This window comes from Ammodytes marinus, assembly GCF_949987685.1.
Source record: "Ammodytes marinus genome assembly, chromosome: 24".
In the NCBI taxonomy this organism is placed as follows: Eukaryota; Metazoa; Chordata; class Actinopteri; order Uranoscopiformes; family Ammodytidae; genus Ammodytes; species Ammodytes marinus.
Genome location: NC_137228.1, coordinates 8,863,648 through 8,889,305, shown reverse-complemented (window position 1 = coordinate 8,889,305; position 25,658 = coordinate 8,863,648).

Below are 25,658 nucleotides of genomic sequence, written 5' to 3'. Positions count from 1 at the left end.
GTGAAGGCTAAATAAACGTATTCGTGATTCCCCTGTCTGCACTGTGGTTTTTCACAGCATCAGCCACTCAAATAAAAACTGAGAACAAGATTCCAAAAACATTTGCATTTGAAGGGCTGATGGAACCAGAGTGCTGGAACCAAGGTGAAGGTGGTGTATTCAATTCTGATCTCACGAAAGGCACATTGTAAAAGGAACTTTGTGTGTATAAAGTAATGGAGCCTTTCATGTTAATTTGTGATAGATTTGTCAAAATTACAAATATTTGTGTGCCAACAATGCGCTGCTGTAAGTACATGACTTTAAGAGGTGTTAACACACTTGCAGTAATACTTTTATTTCTAAAAGACTTTAAAGCAGGTAAGGGTATAACTTCAGACTTCTGCAACCTTATATGGCACAATTTAAGAATAAGATCAAAAACAAGTGAGGGAACAAATTATCCTGTACTTTTCCTATACACTCCTATATAGGGATCCGATGGCAGTGTCTCACGTGTGTGTGTGTGTGTGTGTGTGTGTGTGTGTGTGTGTGTGTGTGTGTGTGTGTGTGTGTGCGCGTGTGTGTGTTTGTGTGTATGTGTGTGTTTTAATCCTGTTCTAACCACACACTGTTGATCCTGTGCCAAGTGGGCCAGTCTCCCTGGAGCAGCAGACATACACAGACGGAGGCAGTAGCTAGAAGGAGAGAGAGAGGGAGGAGAAGACGAAGAGAGGAGAGGAAGAGGGGCTGCTGCCTGGGCGTGTTGATTCACCCACCCACGTTTTCCTCGAAATCTGTTCACGTTTTTACAGAAAAAAAAATTAGGTCACGGGGCCACAACAAGGCCGCGGTAACAAAAACAATTGTACATGCAGTGCTGAGGTAGGCAGTTTTCCAGCTTAAGTGGAAATGTCTCCTGTATGTATGTATGTGTTAAGGGGATGTGTGTGTGTGTGTGTGTGTGTCACGTGCACAAGTCTAATTAACCGCTAGACTAGACTCTTCCCAGATGTGGGTTAGTGTGAAGCAGCTGGACAGTTTTTCTGAAGGGGCTGCGGAGGTGGTCAGGGCCACGTTTGCACAAAACAAAAAAAACTACACAGTGCCTCACATTGTGAAGGAGGGTCCCTGTGCACGTGAGTGGACAAAAACTACATACATACATAAATACATGCTGTGAAAGCCAACTTTATATTGATTAGTTTAATTCTACTCTTGTCTCTACATTCATTATTTGAACATTGTATGAAGTGTATTTCCTCTTATCTTGACTACTGATGTTTCTTTTTCATTTTTTTTTAGATATTTTTGGAAATTTTTATGCTTTATTGACAGTGCAGAGAGACAGAGGTGAAATGGGGCAGAGAGGGGAGTGACATGCAGAGAGCGACCGCGGGCGGGAATCGAACCCGGGTCTGCTGCTGGACCCGGCCCGGGGGGGGGGGGAGGGGACGCCCTACCAACTGAGCTAAGGGCGCCCCCTGTCTGGAGTTTCTATTGTAATTAAATATGTCTGATTGGGCTGACACCCTAGGTGTGGGCCATCCTGGAAGCTCCCAGATTCAGATTAGCATTGATGTCATCAAGAACCAAACTTGATTGTTCCATTGTTATTCTACCTATCTGACCATGTCAACATACATACATACATACATACATACATACATACATACATACATACATACATACATACATACATACATACATACATACATACATACATACATACATACATACATACATACATACATACATACATACATACATACATACATGTACACAAACCCATGGGGCCACAAACAAAGCAAGCACTTCCATTGTTTTTGGTTTAAAATAATTTGGTGTATCACATACTTAATAACTAGCCTCTTGAACTACTCAAATTACACAAGAATCTGCCAGGATTTGGGTTAATAGTAACCTTCCAAAAAGAAGAAAAAATACCATAATTTCTTTTGCTCCACTAAACAGTTGCAATGTTCACGGAAACACATACACACATCAGTATTGACCACTAATTAGGGCTGTACTGGTGAACAACAACTTCAAAAGAAACCAGTGATTTGACTTACTATAATTGAATGACTTGATCATCAACACCAGCATAACTGCAGTTGGAAAGTGTTTTCAAGTGTAAATCACCTGTGGTGTTAATGATATATGAATGTTTATTTAAATTTTTATGTCAGAAGTGTGTTTCTGTGTAAATGATACAATTCCAGGCAAAATATGATAAAAAAAAGTTATACTCATAGAGTATCTTATTCCTAGGCTTGAAATGGGGCAATGGAAAAGTTTGCAGCTCGTAGGCCAACCCGGATTCAAAACAGTTGCGGTGAAATCCAATGGTTGACCCAGTTACACATTATAAAAATGGATCAAAATACATTAGAAACCTGGACACAATCACAGACAGACAGACAGACAGAACACCAACACAGGCTGCACTTAACGAGCCATCAATTAACGACAGCTGTGGTTGAAGTGATATGGCAAATACAGCATTATGTGGAATTTTCCCCCCTGCATTTCCCAAGCTCACACTCTCACCACAAAAGACAAATTTTTTCGTTTGTGACGTCTATAACACTAGTGAGGAAATGGACTAGATTTCTCTGGGCTGCACAAAAAAGTAAATAAGGAAAGTCAAATTCAATATTTTACATTTTTCTGTGCTATTCTTCTGCGTGACTGTATTCCAATCCTGGAATTAAAAACCCCTCTGTTTACTGTATTGTGTGCCCTGCCAATAACTATTCTCAGGTATTTATGGTAGTGACATAGATACATGAGTGGCATAGATATCTTTATTACCTGCTATTGTCATTCTTGTTTGTGTCCTATACTTTTAAATGTTGTCCATTTTTGGATCAGTTTATTATTTAAAACCATTTGTTAATGATACAAAAGTCGTTGGTTTTCCCCAGCAACACACACATTTAGATTGAAGAAAAGCATATAAATACCACCAATGCTAAGTTAATTTGACTGATTTGAAAACAATCCTGCATTCCAATACCCATACTTTCTGCTATTTAGTATGGTAGAAAAAAAGATATAAGATGTCCCAATTCTTGTGGTCAGATTTCGCATGCTTAAAAATACCCTGTGTCTACTACACCTGGTTGCGGTGTTTAGTGTTGAAATCAGCATGCTATTTGGGCGATTCTGACCCACAATCCGGTGCACACCGGAAGTGACGTCACATGAATGGAGCCTCCATATAAAAACAACCAGGGATTCAACAGATATAAATGCATGAGGCAAGATCAAGACGCAATGTTATAATGAAATAAATACGTAAAAGTATGTCCTAATTGTATGCCTACCTGCAAGATAACTAGATTATTTTTATGGTCAGCTGTATTATGTAGAATAGAAAATAGAAAGTGTGCGATATGGAACGCAGGGCAAGTTGAGTGACCGTTGCCATGTTGGCCTGTATTGTTATGTGAGACTGTATAGCTGCTGTTGTTGATATGGCAACATTTAATCCTATAAATTCATGGGATTTTCATATTTCATGTTTATCTAGATAGATGTGACTCTCTGGAACCACGTCAATGTGAAATTCCACGGTCTAGAGGCGATGAGCTCAGTGCTTGAATAGCAGCTCGTAAACATGCCCCGAGTTACGGGCCTTGCTACCGCCGCAAACGCACACACACGCCAATTCACCCACAAGAAAGTGAAGTCACCCTGTTTTTTTACACACACACACACACACACACACACACACACACACACACACACACGCGCGCGCGAACACAACATCCCGTCCGGCCAAGATGTTCAACTGTTGACAAGCTGAATCCCATGGAAGGAGATGGCGCAACGTGTTGTTGATAACCACAGTCTGCCTTGTTTGAAACAGTATACTGACGATGCACCACTTCATGGATCATGTTTCCACCCTTTTTCCTCTTAGAATCAGGTAAACACTTCTCAAAGGAGCTGTAAATCTTTGGACGTATCCATTTGCAGGGGCGAGCTTGCGAAACACATCTGTAGATAGATTGTACAAATGACGTGTTTGGCAAACAGTGTTTTTGTCTAAAAGGGACGTCTTCTAGGCTGGTAAAACTGTAGTGGTAAACACAATGTGGTGTACACTTGAGGACTTATTATCTGCACTGGACGAAGATATTTTGTGGATGTAGAAGGCCCCTGTGGTTGCTTCTGACTTGGAGAATAGGACACTTTTACAGTGGTGGTGTGTTTCCAGGGTTCCAGTTAGAGTGTGGGTTTGTGGGTGAATATTGTCAAAAGCGCAGTGCCCCACATGGTATGCAATGTGTGTGTTTGTAGGTGTATGCTATGCTTTTACAATATTAATAATACATTGTTTTTCTCTTCACTGTTAATATACGAACACTGGTACTAAGCTCCCTCAAGTGTTTGCACTTCTTATCTAATCATTAAATGTATTGCTCAAGTAGACACTGAAGCGGTAGTCGTGGGTCATATAGATTTGGAGAAATTGGTCCTTTTAAGTGCAATGCCAATTCAGTGTCAGGTGTGCTCTGTTGTCGAGTACGGAATAAGTTAATGTTCCTTCCTATAACTAGTTGGGTTTGCTGGAGAACATCTTGATCAAGTTTCTATTGTAAAATCCCTTTTTAAGCATTTTGGCATTATTTATTTTTTAATCGAGTGTGCAATGATGGTCTGTTGTGATATGCAGCCTACATGACTGAGCTGCTGGCGATCATCAAGTGGTACTATATTTCACCAAACGTGGCGCTTACCCATTATGGTATCCAGGATATGTATTTAGCTGTAACATACAAAACTGTAACCCAGTCTTTTATAGAATAGATTTTCCTTGGTATTTCAAAGGGTTTTTGAGTACAAGTTCAGCATCACATGTGTCTGGAGCTATACTGCCTGTGCAAGTGTGTACTTGCTTGTATTGTGTTAACGTATGCTTTGTAGCCTTGGGGGGGGGAACTTCTTACCGTCCATCAACGAAAGCCCCCCCCCCCCTTTTTGGGCAAATCATAATTAAGCACATGGTAAAAAAACGTGACCTACTTTTTAAACGATGGCTACCAAGAGGGCCTGAGCACAGACAGGGTGTCTTTGAGGATTAACACACACACACACACACACACACACACACACACACACACACACACACACACACACACACACACACACACACACACACACACACACACACACACACACACACACACACACACACACACACACACACACACACACACACACACCTTGGTATAGACTACTGATACGTCCACACACACCCATCAACTAGCTCAGGTTCCCTTTCCCCTTGCCCCCGTTTGGCCCAAATCCCACACACGGCCCCTCACGGGACTCCCACCTTCTCCGCGGCCTCAGGTCACAGCTCATTTGCAGAGAGGAAGAGAGAGAGAGACATCTGCGTTTCCCACTTGCTCCCCATGCACTGTTTAGCTGGGCTGGGGAGTCGCAGACCTGCTCACATGTAGCCCCCCACCCCCAACACTTAAACTGAAGCATTTGTCTTTTTTATTATGTACTGATAAATATTATTTGGCCCAGCTTTTGACTCCCACATACAGTAAGATGATTATAAAGGACTGTGTCAGTACACTGCCATTTATGTGGGGAAAACAAATATATTTTTTTCATAATTTTTTTTCAATTTTCCCTTGAGGAGTAATTCAGTTGTACGTAGGAGGGCTTGGAAAACGATTTTGCCTTTAAACACGTTAATCCATTTCTATCAGCGAAGAAAGCCAGAGATGATGCAGAACAAAAATGACAAGTGGACGACAAGCAGGGTTTAACAAAACATCGCTCTGGTCCCACTGGCAAGGCGCATCAGGTGGAAACGCAAAGCCGTTGTTTTTCTGGATATTAGTGACTCATCGCAGAGACCCATCACCTGTCTGCCTATTCGATCGCACAGCCACACACACACACACACACACACACACACACACACACACACACACACACACACACACACACACACACACACACACACACACACACACACACACACACATCCAAGGCTCCTCCAAGTTATTTTGACCCTTCTCACTTTCATAGGGCCAGCTAAGGAGAAGCTTGTCAGTGCCAAGATGAGCGGCGTGGCTGTTAGCACCGTGGGTCAACTGTTGGATAAAAAGGCCGTCTGCAAAGCCAATTAGCCTCTCTCTCTCTCTCTCTCTCTCTCGCACACCGTAAAAACAGACTGCAGCTCAGGGGAAAACTTTCCATGGCTCAGACTTACATGAGGAGATATTTTTTTTCCTAAACGACAATTTGGAGTGATGGAGGGTAAAAGAAAAAGGAAGAATGAAAAGAGAGTAAAAAAAAACCTAATCTCCCCCCACTCCCAAAATATTTGCCCTGCTGAGAAAAACAAAAAGCCATCGGATCATCTGCGTTTGAATCCATTTCTAGGTGACACACTAGTAGACACATAATCCGTCTTGGACAGGAAAATTACCCGATGAGGTCTAACTGTTTATATACTGTATGGCAGCGTGAAGCGCTCGGTTGGAGAGGCCTCGCCAAACACCCAAATGGCTGCGAGGCAAGCTCCCAAACAAACACCTGTCAAATGCAAAAGTAAACACCCCAATGTGTTTGTCAATGATAAATCACATAGTGTAGGAAACTTGAATCTTTTTTCCTCTTCTTCTATAAACCAGAACAAGTCTGCCCTAATGAGACACTGACACACTTTCATTGTAGATCTTTAGAAATGCGAGTTGGACAAAGAAAAAAAGGAAAAACAACCCTTAAACTGAAAGTCTATGGAGGCATGGAAGGGCAAGGACGTTTAGGCATTCCGTTTATTGCTAAAAGATGCTACTGTTTGCATCACAGGAAATATAGGATCCAGCTTTATTTTGTGGCCTGACCCATATTTGGCCCTAAAAGTCAGGCTTGTTAAAGGAAGATATCTTTTTATTTTGTGTATTGTCAGCCAGGCCCCTCGGAGTGCCACTGCTTAAAAATGAATAGATCTAAACATATGAATCGGACAAACATAATCCCTGCTAGGATGACAGTTGAAAAGTTACTTTTTCCATCTGACAATCCTGCATTTCTATGAAAAAAAGTGAGACTTATTAATGGTCCCTTCAAGTCATTATCTTCCCATATACACTGTGAAAACAACATTTGTTTTGACGACGGGCCGCACACGAGCACTCCTCCTCTCCAAGGCTTTTCTTGGAATGCTTTTCCTTAGAGCCACATATTATGATTAATTAATAACAGTTTAGTAAGGTATCGGCAGATCAGTGCACAAACACACTGAGGCATTATTCAGGTCCAGACTAATCAAAGAAAATAAGAAAAAAATAAACAGTTGCAGAGCATCTGCACAATGGCCACACTTAACTGATACAAAGACAACAAAGAGAAAAACTAAACAAAAGAAAGGGAGAAAAAAGGGTTGCCTGGGAGACTTCTCCTGCCCACCCACAAACTGACCTACAAGCACCCATACAGTATGCCACTTACAGTACACACTTTTACCTTGGAGACCTAGTTATGTTTTCACAACTAATCCCAGTGTGATTAAAAGATACTTTTCCCCACTCTTTCTCTCTCTCACACTCTCACACACACACACACACACACACACACACACACACACACACACACACACACTCTCTCTCTCTCTCACACACACACACACACACACACACACACACACACACACACACACACACACACACACACACACACACACACACACACACACACACACACACACACACACACACACACACACACACACACACACACACACACACACACACTCTCAGGTGATCCAGATCACGGTGCTTAATGCTTCACGCTTGACTTCTCGCCCCAGGCTCCTACACTACACAGAGGGCGAGGGGAGGTCTTTTTCCCACACAACCTCCCAGGTTTTTCAACTTTTTTCATACAGGCCTGCGCTAAACCACTAAATGAAAAACACAAGGCTTATCATCTCTGCTGTCTTTCTCACCGGCACACTCGTGTCTCAACAAGAAAGCCACCATGTAAAAAATCCAAGAACGAACTCTACACATATGTCAGTTTTCTGTCATGACCCATCATTTTGCTTTTGGAAGCAAGTGATACATATGGTAATTACATATACAATATATTGTAAGTCCATATATCTGATTTGATCCAAAACACCATATAAGCTGGCCGTTTTGGAAGGCCTGGGTGTCCCATGCTAAGTAATGAAACCTATCCGTCCCCTGACGACTGAGAAAAGCCCATTTTTGCAGCTGGTTTATATACGCACAGGCTCCTCCATTACTGAGAATTAGATTTGCAGAAGCACTTAAAACCATATTTGAATTTTTCCACCTCGTTCGTGTCTTGATTCAACACGGCTCCGACATGTTTCCAGAATACGAATTTTACAGAATAGTTTTATCATACACTCTTTCACAAGGATAATATGAATGTAATGCTCTTCGTGTGTGGTGCCAATACAATTGTACAGAAACTTGTTAATGGCCTCCTCCGTGCAGCAAATTGCTTCGTTGGTTGCAGGTGTGCTGTAATACAAAGATGATTGTGTACAATGCCAAACAATTAATACCTTATGTATAAAATGATGAATTATTTCATTGTTTCATTTGAATGAGTTGAATTATGGTCTGACACAAGCTCATCTCTGTTTTGCAGGCCAATTTATTGATGTCATCCTAACTCACACCTGAATGGGCCACCCACCCAGGGGTGTTAAATCGCCCCCCAGAACTTGCTAGCACCCCATACTATGGCCATCCGGTACAACACAGCAGCCCTGCTGAAACAGATCTGCCAGAGATCTCCCCTTTGCATAGCCAGAAGAAAAGTCTGCTACCGGTAAGTAGGCCATAAAACCACAGGAAGAAGGGTGAAAAAAAGAGAGAGAAAGAGTTTGGTATCTGATGCCAAAATACAACCACCCTCCCTTTCCTAGTCTCTCTCTCGCCATGCCTCCACTGTCCACACACCCAGTGCATCCTCCCTACTCACTCAGTATACCTACAAGACGGGTCAGGAGGCCATTTGAGTGAAGTGGAATATCCATTCTTCCCTGCTATTTAGTATGGTAGAAAAAGATGTAGGATGTCGCAATACACAAAGTCAGGTGAGTATGCTTAAAAAAACCCGGATAGCCCATTGCATCCTGTCGTAACTTTTAATGTGGAAATCAGCATCCTTTTTTGGCGATTTTGACCCACAATCCAGTGTGCACCGGACGTATGCGATTTGGAACGCAGAGTCAGATTGTTGGGTTACCCTGCGTTTGTGCTATGTGTCACCATGATGACCCTATATTATCGCTCCAGCCAGCAGCACCACACAGCCTTTTGACTAAAGCAATTGAATAAAGATGTGTGTGTGTGTGTGTGTGTGTGTGGGTGTGTGTGTGTGTGTGGCGTGTGGATTTACGGAGCCAAAAAGGAAGCTCCCGACAGCTGTTCCTCTCATCGCCTCTGACTGACGAGGGGAAGCGTCCTCCCTCCTCTCTCTCTCTCTCTCTCTCTCTCTCTCTCTCTCTCTCTCTCTCTCTCTCTCTCTCTCTCTCTGTCTCTGTCTCTCTCTGTCTCTGCATCTCTCTCTCTCTCCTCCTCTCTTCCTTCTCCATGTCCTATCAGAGTGGATATCTAAACCCAGATCCTTGACCTGTTAAGTCAAGTCAAAGGAGGTTTCAGGATGTTTCCGGTTTGTGTGTGTGTGTGTATGTTGTGGCTATGTGCATGTGTAATCGTCTGTATCCTATATCGCCATTGTCATTTCCTCCCCACTGTAATACAGGACTCCTGGGCTGCATCAGGGGATAATTACAGCACCATTGGTTGTCATGGCAGGCGTAAAATACTGTATTTTCTGTCACGTTATCAGTTTTGAGTTACACATACACACAAAAAAAACCTTTCAAACTCAAGCCCCTTTTCGAACTTTTAAGCGCATTAATTCCCCCGTTTTGCATTGTGTGCCACTTGAGAAGGCTGAAAAATAGGTATATAATGTAGTATATATACAGTATACAGTATATATATTTATATCCAGTATGTGTATAGATAGATATCATCATGGAATTTTTCCAGTTGTTTACTTACAGTGCTTTAGAAGTTGAATTTTTGGTTCAGAGTATTGAATAAAAACTAATGTTGAGATAGTGGCAGTTAAAGATGGTTGTATATGAGAAACATACAGACACAACCAGATTAGGTTTAGCAAAATAAAGGCTTAAATGTAAAGTTTGGACATTTGTTTTTATACTATAGTGTGAATGTTGTGGAACAAAAAAAAAGTTTTTCTTTGCCTGCAGTGTCTCTCCTTGCGAAACTCAATCTGTGTGCGCGGACAATACATCAATCCATTCACTCCCTCGCAGCCAATTATTATGAGTTTGCGGAATATAAAAGACCCATGCCAGAATATAGTGAGTTATACCAAGCAAATTGCTGAGGTGTGCAGCTATAACCACCACTCTTTATATCTCAGCCCTTAATACCATTGGACACTTGGTGCTGTGACAATTGGAATCAGTTCATGAGTCAGTTGGAGTGACGTTGAGCTCAACAGGTGACTCTCGGCTTCCCGGTTGTTACAGAGCCGCTAGTTTCCGGTGGTGCCACTTTTTCTTTTTCTCTGACATCATTTACTGGACTGGGGCGCACATTTCCAGTAGCAGGCCCCATGTTAAAGACTACAGGGGCTGGCATATAGGGGGGCTGCCAACAAGTACGCAACGCCAGCTAAGGTGGAACACTCTCAACACCTTGGCTGTTTTTGAGATCGTTTTTGTTGAGCTAACTGGCAAAGCCGAGGTGCAGTGCCGAGAAAACCAAATGTTTACTACCGGGGCGGGGAGGTGCTTCTTGAGGAAGGATTGGCTGATTTTTGACTAACCTTTTTAAGTCAAGGGTTATGTGCCAAAATCACAGCGGTTGAAACTTACCCCCGGCCATCCTTTTGCCTACATAGTTACCTGCTGTGTTGTTGTTATTGTACAACATAGATCTTCATCTAAAAGAGTTTCCACGGTTTCTCTATTGTTGGGTTGTCACACATGGAAGCTATTTCTGCTTATCACCCCTGAATAAGCCTGGGTTCCTCTCTTGATGATTCATTTTCTAGCAGTTTAAGCACAGTGGATATAAACAGCCCTTAAACAAGCTATCATCATGCACAGGTCTTTTCAGAAAAGGTTATGGGTTATTCTTAAACTGGCTGTATTGCCAACAGCGTTTTGGGATTATTGCCTGAATTGGCAGGAATGAAAAGCACTACATTTTACCTCTCGCTCTAGTCATGCAGAAAATCGCCAATAAAGAAGGAAAAATACCTTCATTAGATTTCATTTTGACGCTCATCTGTTGGTATTGGAAGATGTTAAAATATCACCCACTGTTTTGGCTGCTTTTTGGATGCTGGCTTTGGGACTCTGACTTCAGTTGCATGCACACAGTGCCAAGCAGTGGCATAAGCGTTAGAAACTGTTGTGGTTCAATGCCCTGAAAGTGAAAACCCTAGCAGCTTGTCAATGATCAGCACCATGATTATTTTGTACAGACTGAAATGCCTGTCCACTTACTGAATAAATTTTTTTTCTCTGGGCAATATCTATACTAATCGTAAGCAATGCAACTATGCCTTCTTTTTTTGGCTTTACTCATACCATTGGAAATTCTTAAAAGGTCTTCACGTGCCTTTTGAAATCGTATTTGTTTCTGTTTCCAAGCTCCTTCAAATCCTTTGCCAAACTTTTCACTTTTGATAAAGTCTGAAAGGGGGAAGCCTTATGATCTCTAGATTTCTCCCACAAAAAAGCATTGATCAAACAGAAGGTTGACCTTTCAGTAGGACCTGGGTTTCTGAGAGCTAAACTGCAGAGAGCTTTTCAGGGCACACAGTAGGAATTTTTTCGACTGCTCTGACCTCTTCAATTTCCATTTCTTCACTATTTTTGTCCTATTGTAGGAATTATTTCAGCCTTGTCCTCACTCTAGGTCTGGAAAAACCAGGAAAAGGCAAACTACTGCACATCCTAATCCCTTAATGTGAAGCGGTGAGAACAGCACGTTACCTTGCTTCACTGTCCAGAGGAAGTTGGTATGTTCAGCTTCCCCTAAAAACACACCCATTGTTTCCTCCTTTTTACCTAACGGGAAGGGTTGTTGTGTTGTGGACGCCCAAGTGGGTGGGAGAGGTCCCGTGAAAAGCTCCCCAGATGTGAGGGCGTCAGGTGGTATAGGGCCCGGCCTGACCTCCCATTATTTCCCAGCATTACCGTGACCAGTCGGGGAAGGGGTATGGGGCGTGTCAAAAGAAATCTATTGGAGGTGGGGTCAGGAAGTCCACTACAATAGCTGGTAAACTTGCCTTCAGGAAATATGGGCATTGCAACCGTGACTCAGCTTAAAACCTGCAGCGGTGATTGAGAAATGCTGCAATTTCAAACGGGGAACAAAGAGGGGTCATTCAGAATTTTTCCACCCTCGCAAGATTATAGAGTAGTGTATGGAGTGTAATCTTTCATAAGTCCATTTCATGAGCTTATCTTCCTTTTTATAAATGCACCTCTTCTTTAAGGTGCCGTTGCTCGAATGACATTGACTTTGATACCTTCACGACTTCAAAGTGAAAAAGTTGGAGCGCAGACTTCAGAGGTTCCAGGAGCTTAAGGTGGACTGAAAGATGATCCATTTGAAGTGGGAGATTTGGGGTTAGTTGAGGAAATTAACCTGCTGTGGGGAGCTCTCCCCCTTGATCTACTGCTTTCTACCTTTAGCCTGTAATGAGCCCCCAGCAATATGAGAGTTCTTATGGGGCAGGGTTTGTGGGCAGATCGATTCACACAGGTCCCTACTTGCATTTAAACATCACTGCGCACGTCCGGTATCGCAAGTCAAAACTTTGAAAAAAAATAAATAATCACAACGTATCTGTTTACATATAGAGAGAGAGAGAGAGGGAGAGGGAGAGAGAGAGAGAAGAGTCCAGGAGGAATCAAAAATGTCAGCGGAACTCTAGGTGCTTATTATCTTGAGGTACTGTTGAGCCCTTTACATGTGTGTGAGTCCCTATGGGCTGTGGATGTGACCTCATTCTGTCCATGACATGACTTATAGGCCTTTAATGGTCAGTAGGTCAAAAGCATTGGGTGAGGGGGGCCACAAAGGCAGTTTAGGAAAAGCCTGGGAAAAAAAGCTCCAAGTCTGTATGTGTGTTGAGAGACAGTGAAAGACAGGCACAGAAGAGGAAAACACACACACACACACACACACACACACACACACACACACACACACACACACACACACACACACACACACACACACACACACACACACACACACACACACACACACACACACACACACACACACACAATTTTGTTGGAGTGAGGCCTTGACGTAAAGCAAAATCAGCCCAGATCAGCAGCGTCCCGTTTCAGCCCAGTCACGGCGCGCGGATGAATCAATCTTCATCAGTACGGCGAGGACCGCAGGAGCCTCGCGAGACAAAAACAACTTTACAGATCTGGAGATGATCGCCTCCTCCAGCGGTTTTTTTGCTCTGTCTTTGATGAGTTGACAATATGCTTAGCGCTTGCTCCAAGGAAAGAGGGCATTGAGTTCATAAAAGTCTGGATGAATACAAGCAGAACAACACACATTGTACCATCTGTTTGGTTTTTGACGGTGTCTGGAGGGGGAAAGCCATGCACGTGACCGGCCAACAGCTTGAAAGCATTACTTCATTTAACACTAAATCTCAATTAGTGCTCCAGTGATATGTTTTGTGCCTGATTTTTTTTATTAGGCGTCACGGTGTCGCATTCTTTGTTCCTCTACATTGTTAAGTAAAAACAAGTGGGAGCAATGGCTAAAAGAGCTGAAAGTGGGCTAGCTTGGCCCCGACTGCCATCCCAAGTCAAGCTATAAGCCAGGCTTCCATCCCCATCACCTGGCTTATCTGAATTGGGTTTACATAGCCGTGGCCTGCAGAAGACCCTCGCACGGGTTTAGAGGGAGGGAGAGCTCTTGAAAAGCTGAATTTGACTTTCTCACATGGCTAATTTAAGGGAGCCCTGTGGTTTTAACACTATTTCCAAGGCCTGGGACTGTTTAAGGGTAGAGAAGAGGGATTCTTAACCCACTGCCCTTGGGATACCAGTCTGAATTCTTGCCGCTGGCTTGACCACAGCAAGGACCCCTGCAGCGGGGCCGAGGCTCCTGTTGCACTGCGTCTGCATACTTGTATTTATTCAAGAAGGTTTAGCATTAAAAAGCACTCAAAGTATGTTTCCACCCAGGTGCGTTATGCCGACGCACAAAGAAGAAATGCCAGAAATATAACAAAATAATCAATCACTATATTATATTTGGCGGAGGTGGAACTGTCAAGACTTTGTCACGGACACAACACTGCATGTCTAACAGTCCACCAGAAAGCAAAACAAATTAAGAATAGAAGAGGTGGTAGACATAAACACTACGTCAACATCATCTTTTTTTGTGGCCAGAAAAATGTATTCATGCAAAGAAAAATATGCACACTACTGTTGAGAGGTTTTTGGAATCACCTGTTGTATTTTTACTCTCTCTCTCCTTTCCTTTCTTGGTACAGACATTCAAATCCCCAGGACCTTGGGTGATCACCTGACCTTTCAACTAGAGCCGTCAGAAGGTAAGTTATCATTTTTTTTTTTTTTTAAATATATCAAAGAGGATGGAGTAGCACACCATTCAATTCAGGACTTCGGGGTTTCCAATAAAGTTGACCTGTCAGATGGGCAGATAGCTCTATCATGCTAACCAAGCTATGTATATAGATAGGAAAGGCAGGAAGATGGTGGATCTGGAAGGCCCCTGTTGCCTGCTTAGCTCGTCAGTGGGCTGCTTGGTTTTCCCAAAGGAAGAAAGCTTAAAGTACTATTAGGCTTAAGTTTACTGTGTGGGAGCAACAACAGATCTATGGATGACACACACGCGAAACTGGATTCAACTCTTTTAACCTCCTTCCAATTTTGCTGTTGTTATTTTTCTGTCCTTTTTCTTGTCGCGAATTCCGTGTTGGCAACCCTGCGTGGCCCTCGGGTAAGGCGGTTTTTGGTCACATTGTAAAGTCATCAGAAGGTGGGCGAAAGCAGCAGCAAAGGGCTCCCATGTCTCACTCGTTTCCACCGGCCTATGCTATGACTCTAACAGTCACATTCTACCCACTCACCCCCATGGGAAGAGGTGTAGAAGAAAGCAGAGAGGGAGTAAAAAAAAAGCGGAAAGAAAGATTTGGAGGGGGATGGACAGACCACTGAGAGAAGGGTAACCAATACAAATGTGGGATGGTTTTAAAAAAGAGAAAACTAGTCTGGCTCGCTTGTGAGGCAGAAGGATCCAATTGGGTTGATGGACAGATGAGAGTGACATATCAGAAACAGAAAGTGCTCTGTCACTGTGAGCTCCATCTTCCAATAAAGATTTTAGGGGCTTGAATGGCTACAATTTTTTTTTGTATTATCTAGCTTTTGGACGACTTCCTTAACCCTCCGAAAAAACTATACTCACGACACTCGGATATTTGGCTCTGCCGGGAAATTTTCAAAGAAAAAACTGATTTCCCTTTTCCATGATACATGTATTTGTGACTGTTCCAAGAGAGAGAGAGAGAGAGAGAGAGAGAGAGAGAGAGCCTCTGTAGTTTTCCTCTTACTGATGCACTGCTCTTTACTCACCCCTCCCATCAGTAGCAACATTTGAAAAAAAATTGTCGCTGTTCATTTCAGTGTTAAATCAACGGGGCCTGAAGTGGCTGCAATTTGCTTGAACAAAACAATACAAAAATCCTTTATTGCAGCATTGTAACAGCCAGCACGTTGCCAGCTAATGGCCACGCTATAAAAGATTTTATGCATGTTTTGTTTTTATAATGCCCGCTGGCGTCAAAGTGTTAAATAAAACAATTTAGACATTTGCACGGAATCAAGCGTGCTACGGCCCGCCGGGTAGAACCATTTATGACAAGTATAAAACATGTTTTGAGCTCTCATGGTAGTTAATAGCGGTTCATGTGGTGTAGTGTTAACTGGTAAACAGTGTCTGCATTATATTCCAACATGATATGTTAAGTTTCAATCAAACTTTTTAAGGAGTTTCAATGAGGATATTTCTGAATCACATTGCTTCCAGTGTTGATGTATTGGCAGAAGCTCGTTTATTACAAAAAACTAGACATATTCGCATGTGGTGTGACGTTGAGCAGGCGACTCTAACTCAAGTCAATTAGCCTAGTCTAAGCATCACAAAACCCCAGTCTGGCGGTTTTTTGCTTTGTCGCAGCCTTCATGTTCAAACCACTACATCCTTCACCCCACACGCAATAATGCAAGGCCAAGAATTATGCCTTCAAACAGTGGCCGCATCAAATACATTTCATGGACACCAAATATTTGACAGAGTGGCATTGCATTAAGACAGCGTTGTTTGGCGACATATTTTAGAAAGATTAAAAGAAAACGGATATACCAGAAACTGAAACGAAAAAGACTGAACAGTGAAAATTAGGCCCTGTGAAAATGCTCCTGACGCGGCATACCTTGTAAAAAAACATGGCTGCAGTGGTAAAGGGGAGGGTCATCAAAATGTGCCGCTTGATGCTTTGAAGGGTTTTTTCTCAGCTTGACAAGAGGATGTTGGGACCGTTTGTGTGAGTGTAAGACTCAATAAAAAGTGAGCAGCTCTGAGAGAATTCATGTGTCTTTGCCTAATTACAGTTTGCAGTAAAAAACGGAAATAAAAAAAAATCAGTGCAGCTATATTTTGATTAATTGTAACTGCCTTATTTTGACATGAAACATAGCAAATTGGATCTTAGATTGCCGTACATCGACTTAGAATGCAAAGATAGAAATCATAAGGAGTTTTGCGTTTCTTGATATCAACAAAAATCCTATTATTCCAGTGTGTGCATTGCTTTAGTCCACAAGCTCTCCTCTGTGCCTCTAGAGGGCAGTGTGGTTTCACCCCCCTGGTCTGCTGACAGACTCTTTAAGACACTTGTGACAGGCTGCTTTCCTTCGAGAGCAGAACCTGCTGCTGTTTATTCAAAAACTTCCAGAGTTAAGCAACCTAACATCTCCATTACAGCGCACATGTTTGAAAATATCCACAAAGTTCATGAATCCCGAAACTAAACACAGGTTTTGCAGAGAGTGTGTAGTTGGCTGACAGAGTACCATTAAAGTGATGCTTTGAGTCCTGGAACACTGGTTCACTTGACCATTTTTCTATTGTCTTTAATTTCATAGTTTTGCCTGCAACCAAGAGTGCATTAATTCAAACGGCGTATGACTCTTCAAGGGATCTATCCACCAGCACAGGACCTGTAACACGAGGGAGGCACATAGTTATGAGAATCAGAAGATTGCTTTGTGATAAAAGCAATTTCTTATTCTAGACAGTGGCCTCAGTTGACCAGAATTCATTGCAGACATAAGACTGACGTAGTTATATTGTGTAATGGGGAAGTGATGGTTATAATGGAGTCAGTGCAGCATGTTTAAGCAAATGTTTTCACTTTGTAGTGTGTTGATCTGTTTATTGTCAGGTCTCTCAACTATAGGGCTGAAAGCAAGACCAGGCGTGTTCCTTCAGGGGGTTGGCGAAAGGCTTTCTGGGGAATGTAGGATGTATTGGAATCAATTGAGTATTTTCTTCCATCAGAGCTGGCATTGAAGGTAGTCAGTTAAAAAAAACTTGGAAAGAGATATAGAGAAAAGGACGCTGGATGGTGATGTGTGTGTGTGTGTGTGTGTGTGTGTGTGTGTGTGTGTATGTATGTGTTGAGGGGTTACCAGAGAAAGAGAGGCCTATGCTCTGTCCACAGTTATCCAGTGCCTCTTCCGAGAAATGGACAGAGCACATGAGGGAGGGGTGTGTGTGTGTGTGTGTGTGTGTGTGGAGGAGGGGGACTGAGTTTGACACATGGGCAATGTCAATGTCAGGATATGCAAGCTGTAACCCCTCACGGTGTCTGCAAGCACAGCACATTTTCTCTGCAAGTGTACAGTGAGTCTGCGATTGTTCTGGTTTAGCAGGTGTTTATCGGTATACACAGCAGCTGATGAATATTTTCTACATGGACATCTCCTCAAGGCTATTCAAATCTTGCTTAGTGCCATTATTACATTCATTTTCATTGCATGTATTTAGCTTTTTTGAATGATAAGAATATACAGCCCATAGGTTAGGGTTAAGGTTAGGGTTACCATGTCATATCCTTAATGCAGACATTTTTCTTGATCTTGATTTTAGCTTCTGCATTTAGGCTTGCTAAAAGATCCATCCAATGTTCCTTTATTCTTCCACCTACCATTACATGACTAACGCACACATTTTCTTCCTCCAGATATATTTCTTTATCGGCTGCCAGAGAAAGGTCTTTTTGTGAAACGGCACCTGTAACCTCCGTCAGTGTGCGAGGTGAACATTTTAACACTCGGTCACCCACGCACAGATGTTTATGGAACTTTCCCCTTTCTTTCTGTGGAAGGATCCATATGTGGAAAAGTGGTATATAGTGCGGACGTATCAAGGGGGGGTTCATATTCTTAGCCTGTGCTTTTTTTGAATGTCAGCCACCTCACAGTTGTGCTTTCATAATGTGCACTGTACTGTATGTCTATCCATTGCTGAGTCTGGCGTAAAAAATAAAAAATAAATAAATCGATTTTGCCTTACTCCTAACATTCAACGACAACTGAAAGATCTTCGCAACAAGATTTTGTTATGTAACAAGGCAAAGAGAAAAGCCTGTTGCTGTTCCTGCGTTCCTAATCCTCCCTATACAGTTGGCCTTTTAAAGCCCCTTTTAGCCTTGTTGACAGCCAGCCCAGGCCAGGGGTTGTCATTTAGGATGAAAGCTCCGCAAACTCACCTGGTTTACACAGCTGTCTGTTATAGGGATGGAGAAGGCCATGATTACAGAGCGCTTCGCCGGGGCCTCCTACCTTTACTATATAACCTGGGCCTGGCAAAGGCTCTTTAAAGTAGGCCCAGCCAAGACCAATAGATGAGAGGGCCACGGGTCTGCCACAGTTGTTTTTGTTTAGCTGAAGTTGTTCTCGTTGCTTGGTAGACTGGGGGGGGGCGACTTCAAACAGCTGTTACCTGTAAGGCCCCGTGCGACCTTTACGGGCCTTTTTTTCTGCCCCAGGACACCAGATCATGTATCAGGGGTTACAGTAACGCCGGACTTGAACTTTAAGTGTTTCATCTTATAGTCCCCTCCCAGGTGTTGGCTTTTGTTTTTTTGGTCTGGGTGTTAAACTTCACCTCTGTGCTTTGTGCTTTCATGTTTATATATATAAGTTCATAGAGATCAAATCTAAGTTTCAAAGTTAGTTGTCTCTTGGAAGTCACTCAGCTGTGGATTAGAATGAAGAGCTAAAAACATTCCAAAACTATGTACTAAAATCACATAAATGACTAAATATATGGGTAAATAACTTTCTGAGCTGTGCCCATGCTGGAAAAATAGATATTAAATAAATAAACACCAAATGGAAATTTCAGGGGGAGCTCAAAGAAGACCCATTATGATGTGATGTAACAGTTTATTTTAGAAATTATAATAAAAACTTGGTCGAACATACAAGGAAAACGGAAGCACTTACCATCACAGTGAGTTCTGAGTATGGCTATAAAAAAGGGTGCTTACCACATAATAGAAAAACTGCACCATTGTCAGTGTATGTATTTTAGTCAGAGCTGCAGGAGATCCCCTTCACTACACAACAAGGTCAATGTTTGACTTGGAAGTAGCCGGCAGAGGACTACATCGGCGCATGAAATCTTTATCCCAACACACACTCAGGGACGTCCTGAGTGTTAGAGTCATTTGGCAATTGGACGATAGAGAGAAAGAAAAAAAAAAGAGAGAGAGAGAGAGAGAGAGAGATTTGGCGCCCTTCAACTCCCCTTGACGTGGGCAGAAGGGTCCCCGCTGGCCTCACGGGAAAACCCTTTTGACGTCAAAAGCCCATGGATAGAGTGTTTTGGTACGCGCCGCCCGGGCTAGAGTTACAGGCAGAGGAGGATAATTTGCAACCACAGAGCTAAGAGGAGTGGGAGCCCTGAACTCCCAGCCTCCCTCTCCATTTCTCTGCTTTCCCGGTCGTACTATCTGAGCTTGTTGCTCTTCCTCTTAGCCACACAAAATTAGGTTTTGTCACGTTTTAGGCTCAGCTCTTGCTTAAATTTCTTACTCTGTCCTCCTGCTAGTTTAATACGTGCACAGGGGCCATAGGATTCCCAGCATTTCACCTCACTTCCTTCCAGTATTTTTTTCTTGGCTTAAACACATTTTCTAAAATCCCCCCCTATTCAAACCACCATCAACCTCTTGTTTTCATAGTGTTTTATAATTGAATTTCTGTGTGCTTTTTTTGTTGCTCTGGAGAGCGTCACGCCGAATGTTTTTGAGTGTAAAAAAGCAGGGCCTTTCTGACTTTGATTCATTTGGACTGGGGCTTTGCTTGGCTTGCTCCCCACTCTCTCAGTGCTTGCATCCAGGTGGCCTGCATGGCTGAAAGGTGACAACTCCAGCTGGTTTTTAGTGTGTATGATGCGCCCGGAGGGAGTGAAGCCTTAGGCCCAGCTGTTTGCCTTTTTACCTGCCCCCTCCCTCTCCCTGTCCTCTCCTGCAAAAAACACACACAAACATACAAACTCACATATCTACACATCCCCAGATTAAATATGTGAGTGACTGTGCATGTGTGTTTGTGTGTGTATTTAGGACTTCCGCAGTGCAAATCTTTTGATTACAGATCGTGCGTCAAGGAGGAACCACAAATAGAGGGTTTGTGTGTGTCAGAAGCACCACAGAATATGGTGTTTAAAAACCAAAGTCCGGAGTAAAAGATGAGGTTCAACCACGTCTAATAATGGTCCCAAGGATAGTACGGATCCTCACTTTCTTCAATGTAAACCTGCAGACCTCTTGCTTTCAACACCAATGCCTTGATGTGTACCGCTCTTAAAACAACACTGAAGACCAGTTTGTGAGTGTGTATTGCAGTTAAAACATAATAAAAGCAGTGGTTCTTTTTAACCAATACAGAATCTTGTTGGATTAGTGATTTTGAAAGCTGTCTTTTTCTACCACTTGTATTGCCAGCAACAAGAATCCTGCAGCCTAGCTTCTCTATTGTTTTTCATCTTATTAAGCTATTGCGGGATAGCAAGTTAAGCCTATCGTAGCCCTTCACTTCCCCTTACAAGTCGATACACAAAGCCCGTTTTCAGGGCCGAAAGAAACTGTGCGTAAAGAGCTTTTCTATATGGTTAATGAAAAACACAATAAATCCCCCGGCACGGATCTCTCACTCCACCTCTCGCGTGTTCACAATTGATTCTTTAAAATTCTAAGAGCGTGTGGCCATCTGTACCAACAAACAGCAGGGCTACGCACTCTACCCGGTGCCCACTCTCTCGCCCACTACATCTCCAGCTCGTTGAAGCGATCTGCCGTTTATTTTACAGCACTTTGCCAGGAATGTTTAAGTGTGTGTGTATATGTATGTGTGTGTTTGGGGGGTCAAAATAATATTTGGAGATGGGAGGGGCGAGGGGAGATTTTTTTTCTTCAGCGACAAAGGTAATTTGCACTGAGGGTTGGATTTCAGTGGCAAAAATCTACCGGCCTGTGTGCGTGTGTGTGTGTGTGCGTCTTGGAAGGGGTGTAGGTAATGGATAAAAGGTGAGCACAGGCCAAAGTAAACACACCTTTTTACAATAGAAGCCCTCACTAGCAGCGCCGGGCTGGCAGGGGGAAAAGTGCTGGAGTAGGCCGAAACACTCAGGAAGTGCTTCTCATGTGTCACGGGGGGTTAATTGTGTTTTGGTGTTATCTTTGAAACAACCCCCCCCCCACCCATAAACCCCTTCAATGCCCCCCCTCCCCCATCCCCAAAGCCCCCTTAGACTTCTGCTGCGCACCTGGACAAACACGACAATATGAATTACGATCGGATATGTACTGCAGCGCACTTGTAACTTTGCCCACATTCTATCCATTCTATAACCCCTCGAGGCCACACAGTGTGCGTGGTCTGTAATTTCTCTTGCAGTGAACACATTCTAAATTCAATATCAAGTTTGTTTCCAAAAATCTGCTTTTAAACATCCATCATGTTCCATCTGTACTCTACCTCCACACACTGCAGCTCTACCTGCCTCTCTTCTCTCTAGTGATGGCCGGTAATGATGGCCTCCATGTGTGGCGTGTTAAGACAGCCAGCGTATAGGGGGAAATTGCTGCTCTTGCACCTAGCATTCTTGGCAGGGTGTCGAGAAAGGGTGTCGGTTGTGTGTGTTATTGTGCGAGCAAAAGAAGCTTGTGTGCAAAGGTTGAGATCTACTCCCATTGTTGATGGCCGATTGTATTGTCGTTTTATTGGAGCCAAGGCCAGAAATGTGGAAACACAACTCAATGCGCGTTATGATGGTGAATGGCTTTTTATTGCTTTAGGAAACTTGCAATATAATAGGGAAGAAATGGTAATTGAGAATGCATTGGTTTGTAGAACAATATGCACTAGGGCAGCAACAAATATTGGCTGTCAAATTACTATGAAGGTGAGATCTTCAAAATACTTTCTTTTGTCTTCATTTTACAGCAATGAGAAGACAAAGTATGTACAGGAAATCCTCAAATTTCAAAAGCAGGAACCAGTGAATGTTTGGTGTTTGAGCTTTACATGTGAATGAAACTGTTTGCCGACGATTACATCTCTGTCGATTTGAACAGATTGGCCAAAACAGTAAATAGAAGGATTCAACTTAGGAGAATGTCTGACATATGCAAATTTTATGTGTTTTTGCATGCCTCATTCACATGCATTATCATCCCATTTTTATGCAATACCTTCTGGAGATGCAGCAGATTTTCATGTCATCTCTCCTCCACAGAGTCAAACCATCGATACGATGGCAATAAAACCTCGCCGCTTTGTTTTAGCTGTCATTTATTGATTGTTGAAAGTTGGAGAGGTGGCCCCCTCTGCATCGGGAGAGAAAGAGCAATAACTCAGGCCCTCGGGAACCACCGGTCGTTTGCCAAGACACACACACACACACACACACACACACACACACACACACACACACACACACACACACACACACACACACACACACACACACACACACACACACACACACACACACACACACACACACACACACACACACACACATGATTTAGAGGCAGAGAGGGTTCCGGCTCTGGGGTTTCTCTCACTCTGCGCTGACGTAGACGGTCGGTCCCATCTCTTGCCTCTTGCCCCATTCATCATCCCAGGCGGTACAATTACATAACTGTGTTTACAGCGCGGCAATAGAGTAGCGTTCTCATGGGTTCCAGTGGGGGGGCCCAGTGAAGAAGCCAGAGGATTCCGGAATTTGCGAGAATGCCAACGCCACGCCCCTTTCACTTGCGCTTGCTTTTGCGTGCGTGCTCAGCTCTCCCACGCCGATAAAAAAATATACAAGTGTGCCGCACGCCCAAAACCACACACACACACACAGAAACGTCTCACATGCTCTTGAAGGCATCAGCAAACAAAATGTTAGCGCTCTTGCTGTGTGTGTGTGAACCGAGCTGAGTGACTTAACCTTATGTCCCCAAGGTCCACTCCCTCTCATCATGCCAGCAAAATGAGACATTTTTACGCACATGTCCGCCTTTCTGACGACCTCGAGTATAGTGGGGATGAGTGATGATCTCCTGTGTCTGCAGTTAGCCATGCGTGTGTCTGGATAGACCAGCCCATATTTTTGTATATTTTGTAGAATCATGGACATTGGACACGCGTGTATGTGTGTGTGTGTGTGTGTGTGTGCCACCTGACTTTGTTTTCCACCAAGGGCCCTCATAAGACTTTTTCTCGGACTGTTTTCCTTTCCTCCCCTCTACTTTGGTGTAATTGATTGGCGTGATTTCCACCGCAGTTATCGGAGCATGCGTTTTTCGCTGTGTTTTGACGGCTAACGTGTGGGCCCAACGAGGCACACCAGGAGACATCCATTTTTCGGGAAGAGGGCCCGAGTGAGTTACAGAGTCAGTTACCTCTGTCTCTCCCTCTATAACTTGTACAGATTGCCTCTTACAATCCGTCCTGCTTTCCTCTATTTCAATTTTAAATGGCATATCCCTCAGTGTTTTTCCTAAGTGAGAGTTTATACCCCTTGCGCGCTCTGGACCCCACCGGGGACACGTTTAAATTCCTTTTCCCAAATACCGCACATAATTTGAAGCATGAGAAAAAGGAATGGGGAGTTCTGCCCGGTGCTATATCTTACGCCACAGAAGAACATATCTATCATAACAAGTCTGTAAATTTGTTTTTTTCTGTCCTTTCTTTTTAAAAGCTAAAAAGAATACAAAGAAACATCATTTTCATTGCAATACAATAGAGTTTGGACCTTAAAATATTTGTAAGAGATAGTGATACCTCCCTCCTGAGGCAAGTGGAGCAGTCTCACCCTACTGGACAAGATTTTTCAAAATAAGAGTTCACGGCTGAATGACAATGTGGCGGAACAATGAGGCAGAAATCCACACAGCATACAGCACAAATGGTGCCCAGCAGACTATAGCACAGGTCACTTCCCCTCTCCTCGTGGTATGTGTGAAGGTAATAAACTCAAACTGAGTGGAACTGTCACAGGGAGCCTTGCTCGCCCCTCTGATTAACTGAACCGTTGTTGCATAAAGCCGTCAGCAGGCTCCAGTCTGGTTCCAGTGCCTTAAAGCTGAATAAACATCCCTATACACAGTGCAATGGGGGATACATTCATATTTATCTTATTAATGAAATAAAATGTGTGCGCATCGGGAACGCTTTTTTTTTCTCGGATCCCAGCGCCAATTTGTGAAAGAGGCTCTGATTCCTTGAAATGTTATCGAGAAAAAAACAGGTTTCAGTTGTCTCCGTGGCTACCTAGGCACAAGTTGAGGTCAAGCTGTTTCAGGTAAATATGGTGCTTGCAGTGATAGCCTACGCAGCTTTAGCACTTGTTGTGCAATCGCAGTTTAGAACCAGAGGGAGAGGAATGTAAAGCTTGCGAGAATTGATGCTGAATGCTTTTTTGTGCATTCAAAATCCAATTGTATGCATTGTTTTTTGATTAACAAGAGTTTCTGCTGTCCTCGAAGAATATGGCCAAACAGGAGACACTTCCTCGAAAAAACACAGCACATTCCATAAGAAGCAGCCATGTATCAGATGTCCTATAAGGCTGTTTGCTGTAGACCCTGCTCCAAATGTCCATGGACTGGGATGCCAAGTCAAAGGGGCCAGCTGCCACCACTCCACCCCTTTGACTCAGTCTGAATGAACACTTTTTGGCCCCAGTACATCTTTAACTTCCATTTAACCCAAACTATTTCATTCCAATGGGGGGGTATCCTGCTTGCTTGGTTTTTGAAGAAACATTTTTCAACGCTCGTCCATCACTGTCAAATTGTAAATTATGATAGGCACTGTAGCTTGCTGTTGAGAAATGTTGAGAAAAATACGCTCCCTATACAAAATCTCTACACAGAGCGTTTGATGGAGTTGTGCAATGTACAAAATGCTGAAAATCAAAGATATGTTAGAATAGATATCTGCCCTAATTAAAATCAATCATGTT